Raw genomic sequence first — 6,609 nt, forward strand, 5'->3', positions numbered from 1 at the left:
TAATAAGTTGATAGTAGCATTAGTCATTTTGAAGTTTTCTAAAACCATAAAAAGTATTTATATTAGTTATACCCAAAAACCCACTAAAACCAATCAATTTTAGCAAAATTTTAATGTACCCTATGTGACATTTAATTTCTTAATGATGCTTTATTGATTTAAAATAAAAGTCACCGACGGATAATCAATTATCCTTTCACTAAATTGAGATATTCTCAACCAATCATTACACCAGAATAACTCTTATTTCTATAATAAACAGTCACCAATATTTGGTCAAGAAATACTTGCATAACAATTACTTATAAATGTAACCCTTGATTTTAGACCGTAGAGTTCTTCCCCAATGAGCCAACTGAAGGAAAAAATTGATTAGGATAAAAACTAAGAAAATCCTATCTATTTTTTGAATTTTTTATCAATTTTATGCAAACACTTTCCGAATGGTGACAAAGTAAGCGGTGCCATGAAGCCGAGCATGAAACTTCACAACAAACTAATGAATGAGACCATGGGATGTGTTGACACACGTCCATCTCCCACTTACTATAAATACTTTTCCATTCAACTTGGTATTGATCTATGCAAACACCTTTCGAAGGGGAACAGAAGCAAACGATACCACGAGATCAAGTATAGATCTCATGGTGTGAACTTTTAGGGAGAACATAAAAAGAGATTGACATATCATATATATCAATTTTTCTACCACTAAGTGTTTTAAACCTAGATTTCTTTACTTAGACTTATCCGGCTAATAATTTATCTAAGTCCATTGTTAAATTTGGCCCAATATAATTCTTACATTGGATAGTTTAACAATATATTATTCTTCTTCATTAAACACTTTATTTAATTTAATCATGTATTGCATGCTTATAAAATATTTGTCTAATTTACCTTCCAGATCGGTTCCAAGGTAGGTGTATTCCGTTTTCATCAACTAAAATTCCCCAATCCTAGATAAAACCTTCCTTAGACAAAGGTCACTTATAGACAATTATTTTATAAATGACTTATTTTATAAATTTAATCTTCTATTTTTTCATTAATCATATTAAAAGAAAAATAAAAGATTAACCTATTTCTAATCATATTAGAAATATTTTTAACATGATCTAGGTGAATTGATTTTAAACCATATAAAATTAATTGAGACTTATGTTTGCATGAACTCTTGAATATAGATTTTAATCTAATTCATTAAACTTATAACTATTATAAAATAATGAAATATTAAAACTTACATTCATGCATCTAATGACATTAATTAAATATAACATTTACTAAGTAATGTCATGCTCAATGCAATTTCATTTTTTTCATATAATATAACCCTTATATTATTCACTAATGAAAATGAAAATATATCCACCATACAGATATGGCATTTATACTCAAGTATAATGCATGGATATGCTTAGTGAAACATGCATTCATATAATATAACACTTATATTAAATATGATGCATTTGCATACTAATAAGATCATGTGACTATGTAATATGACACATATATTAAATATGATGTATGATTAATGTTTATCCTAAGGTAGCCTTTTAAACTATATGGCATACATTATGCAACATATCAATTTTAATCATACATCAAATGTAAAATGAAACAAATAGCAAATTTGGACCGAATTTTGGTACCTTAAAAAAATAAATTAAATAAATATAATCATATTATATTAATTTAATTAATTAAAATTAAAATTAAAAAAACAAATAACCGGTTGCTAAAAACTGATCCTGAGGATTGAACCCACGAATTGGTGGTCAACTACACATGCACGTCACATGTTTGAAGTGTTGTGATACTCCAGTCAAGCTAATAACTTGTAGAAATACTAGTTATTGTCTCTCAAAAGTTGGAAGAACTAGGATTCTTAATGATAAAAACACATTTGTCTTAAGAGAAAATGCATGAAATTCTTCAAACACCACTAACCCTTACAAAAGCATACTTCTTGGTAAAACTGCTTCACTAACACATCTCATTATAGGATTTCAAGAAAATTCGCTAAGTGTTACGGGCTAAGCTAAAGCAAAGGCATGTGTCCGAAGTTTCCCAATGCAAAGACGATACATTGGTTCGTGTTGTTCCTGTCAAATCACCACTTGTAAGTATAGGTATCTGACTGTCGGCGTCTGAAAAGCATCTGAACTGGCAAGCGGCTGATCAGGGCATGGAAATTAATACTGTTTCATCACAAGTTGCTAAGAAAAAATTCTATAAATAAGAATACTTGCAGCCAAAGCAAAAAAAGACCATTCTGAGAGATACCATAGGACTTAGATCATAGTTACTCTACTGTTGCGAGAAGAAGATAGGAGGAAAAGAACCATTTCCATTGTTGATCAAAGAGAATTGTTGAAGACCAAGCTCGAGAGACAATTCTTCTTCATTTCTTCACCAAGTTGGTTGCACACGCATTTGAATCAAGCCAAAGAGGACAAGAGATTGAACTATGCGGCTTGACTCTTTCCCTTTGTTTCACTTTATTTCCATTTTCTATCTCATGTGATTAAGTGTGATTGTTGTAAAGACAATTTTGATTTCTTGAAATGCAATCCTACATTTGATCCATCACTTTTTCCTCTGTTTACATTCTATTGTGTGATTGATGCTTTTATGACTTATTGCATGCTTAATTTTCAAGCTTTAATCATTTTGATCATTTGATTGAAGTTATAACTCCGTTAAAACTATTCGAGAGAATATGATAGCTAGAAACGCATTGAGTCATAACGCATAGTAGATTTAGAGATAAAACTATTTGTGCTTCACTATTTTCTATAACCAATGCATGCACCCTAGAAATAGGAGCATGTGTGATATTCACATTGAGAAATGTTGAATAATCAAAGGAGCAGAAACCTAACGCATCTACATACATTTAGTTTGTAAGCAAGCAACCCCGTCATCTTCATTTCACCCTCACACTTGCACACACATGTTCATCTTACTTGGAATCAATGCATACCCCTAGCGTTAGCACCACTCATTCATAAATCCCTTTGTTTCACTTGAACTATTATGTTCTCTTGCATATATGCATTGAGATTAGTATAGATAAACCTCTCCCGCAATTATCTAAGATCTTTCTACAACTGCCACAAGTAAGGCCTGCGTTAGTCTGTCATAAATCCCTGTGTTCGACCCTAGACTTACCAGGAACCTAAGTTAGATTTATACTTGGATCTGATTGAGGAAAAGCTTGTACGCATTATAGAAAGTGTAACGCAACACCTCAACGCATCACCTAATCTTCTCATCCAGAGAATTGTTTCATCATTCAACTTTATGTATCCCCAATCTTGCTTTTCCCCTTTACTTATATACACTTTTAAACATGACTTACGAAGAATGAACATGTTTTTGGCACTGTTGCTGGGGATTTTAGCAACAAGGCTAACCAGAAATTTCTTTTGTGTCTCTTGTAGAAAAACTTGCACTGAGGGAGTATTACAAGTTAAGCCTAAGCTTGTAAACGTTATATGAGCAGGGAAAACACTCTTGAGCTCCTATACGACCCCAAAGTTGAAAGGACCTTTAGATGAAGGAGCCAATCGAATCGTCATCGAAGGTTAAGGCAACAATAAAGACAATAAAAACAAATGGCGGATGATCAGATAAACCAGAACTTAGCTCAACAATTAGCCAATTCTGCCCAAAACCCAGTCCTATACGTTTTTAATATGAGAGTATGTGTCATTTGTGTTGTATAACTTTTTTGCCAGAGATCATATATCCAATGCCTGATGGGACAAGATTTGAAATGAAGTTCGTAATGCTCCAGATGCTTCAAACAGCAGGTCAATTTGGAGGCGCCCGCGGCAAAGATCCACGTGCCCATATGAAACATTTCCTAGAAACATGCAACTCATTTGTGATTTCTGGAATCACACCGGAGCCTATCAGACTATCCTTATTTCCCTACTTTCTCCGCGATGATGTCGAACAATGGGCAAGTTCCTTAGAACCTGGCAAAATAATAATGTGGAAAAATTTAGTGGAAAAGTTCATGCAAAAGTATTTCCCTCCCACCACTAACACAAGGAGGCGTAGGGAGATTATGAACTTTGAACAAAGAGAATTTGAAACCTTGAGCACTGCATGGGAACGATTCAAGGGATTGGTCAATAATTGTCCTAACCATGGACTACCTTTGACTGTCAAATGGAAACTTTTTACGGGGTGTTGAATAGAGTTTCCCATATGGCAACTAACATAGCCGTAGTTGGCAGCATAATGGATAAGTCATGTAATGAAGCTAAGGAGATTTAAGATCACATCGCCAAGCACAATATGGAACGGGTGGATGATATTTATGATGCCAAAACAGATAGTAGGAAGCATTCTTAGAACGTGAACAGTATTCATTCAAATGCAATAGCCACACTTTCTGCACAAGTGGCTACAATGACAAACCTATTATAAACTCTCTCATTAAGAAATGCAGCTCGCACCGAAAAGCTTCATTAGGTGAATGCATTCATGCAGCTGATAACTTGTAGAAATACAAGTTATTTATACTACTTTATTTAGATATTGCAGCCAAAAGAAAGGAAAGTTGTGTCAATTGTAGAGAAATTAGCTAAGAAATGCAAAAATTGTAAATTGCCATCAATACACCCACTGACACCATTGCGATGGTAGAAGAGAATATTTCAAGTCTGTTTTGTTGGAAATCAAGTCACCGCATGTGTTCATGGCTCAAGATAAAAAGAACAACGCATCTACGTCGCATTGCACCAACCATTCAGAAATGAATAGATGATCAACGCAATGACGGCGCATGCGACAATCGATCAAGAGCTAAGTGATCAACGCAATCTCAACCGCATGCGGTAATCAAAAATAGCACCGCATGCGAGCAAACGATCGAAGATGCAAAAGAGCAACGCAATTGCGAAGGATCCAAACACGTGTACAACTGACCATTGTGCATTTCTGATGGGATTGATTGCATAACAGAAGGAATATTCACTCCATCATTTTCGTAATTGCCATAACAATAAAGTGGAGTCCACACTGCAGAGAGTCAAAGTTGAGCCTATAAATAGCCTCTGAAATTCTATTGGAAGATATAATTGATACGGGCATATTTTAATACTTGTATATTGAGAGAGAGACTGGTCTGAAGAGCCTGATTGGAGAAGATCCGGGAAGATTTAAAAGATAAGGCCGAGAGGTGAGTCTCAAGGCAAATCCTTTCAATCCCCGCCGTTGAAGCTCTGTACGAAGGTCACTTCTACCGGACGAGCAAACCTGAGAGGGAAGCTCTTCTCTTTATCCACTCCACACACCGGCAAGCAAGTCCACCATCTAGATCTGTGTCAAGACGTTGGCACTCTTCTGCATTTGTTTCTATCTCTTTATCATCAATTGTATTCATCTTCTTAATCTATCATTCACACCATGTATCAGACGCTAAATATTAATATTGAATGTCATGATCATTCCATCTCCATCTTTCTGTCTATTTCCATTCATCCGTAATTCGCTTTCTCCACGATGTTTTCTTAATCCCTTGGTAATTAGAACAAATCTAACAAGTAAATTAATCTGTGTTAAGGAAATAAACATGTTTAGCTAAAGCATGCTAGACGAATCTTCATCTGTGAGAGCAAAAGTGAAGATGCCATTCCTCCTATCAAGAGAAGGTTGGAAGAATGCGTTAACTAATGCAAGAAGTACTTCCAGGGATGGAAGCAACCTTGCGTTCATTATGTTCATCCCTGTTTCACCACAAAGATGTGGGAACACGGCCGATCACCGAGAGGTGTACGCCAAGGGAAAGCGGAACCGTAGTTATGTCTTTAACGCAATTAATAACTTGCGATGTTTATACTAGTAATCTTTTCTATTTCTGTTTCATACATAAAGACTTGCCACTGCATAACACGACCCTTTGTATAATCTTCACAGTTAGTCTCAACTCAATATCATGTATCATGTATCATGTATCTTGTATCATCATAGCTTAGGTTTACTTTTATCGCACTTTATTTTATTACCGCAACTTTACTTTACCGCAATTTTACTTTACCACAACTTTAAATACCTGTATAAACACAACTTTTATTAATTAAAAAACCCCCGGTCGCATATATCACGAACGTAACGCATTAACTAAGCAATCCCTGTGTTCAACCTCGGATTACTCCGAGAAACTTGCGTTGGAATTATACTTGGTTTCAGCACAAGGAAACTTGTGACAACGCATTGCATACTACAAACATTCCTTTAATAATGCGTATATCCAGAAGTAGTATCGTATAAAGTCTGAATAAGCATAACACATCATCCACATTCCATTTCCATTCCAAGTCAACAAGTTTATGGCAACATGAGCTTGCATGATTCACATTCATCATTATCCATATTTGTCCACATGCTTATTTCTAGAATGTCAAATTCTGCGTACCAAGTTTATGATGATAAAGATATAAAATTTTCATTACAATTTTATGGCGCCGTTGCCGGGGATTGGTAACAGTTATTGTTGAGTTTGTAATATTTTGCAGGACAGATCTCTTTGTACTAGCTATTTATCGTGGAGAGCAGTCTGACAGTTTATGAGTACTGGGATTGACCCAG

At 35.0% G+C, this 6,609-nt stretch overlaps 1 non-coding gene across 1 annotated transcript; it reads right to left on the reverse strand.

The window, feature by feature from the left end:
- Positions 1–4,066: 4,066 nt before the first annotated feature.
- Positions 4,067–4,170, reverse strand: LOC120082268 (small nucleolar RNA R71). Its single transcript, XR_005483104.1, has one exon. It is a non-coding gene; the product is annotated as a small nucleolar RNA R71 (small nucleolar RNA).
- Positions 4,171–6,609: the final 2,439 nt, after the last annotated feature.

Source organism: Benincasa hispida, chromosome 7 (assembly GCF_027475165.1).
Source record: "Benincasa hispida cultivar pf3 chromosome 7, pf3_genome.v1.1, whole genome shotgun sequence".
Classification (NCBI taxonomy): Eukaryota; Viridiplantae; Streptophyta; class Magnoliopsida; order Cucurbitales; family Cucurbitaceae; genus Benincasa; species Benincasa hispida.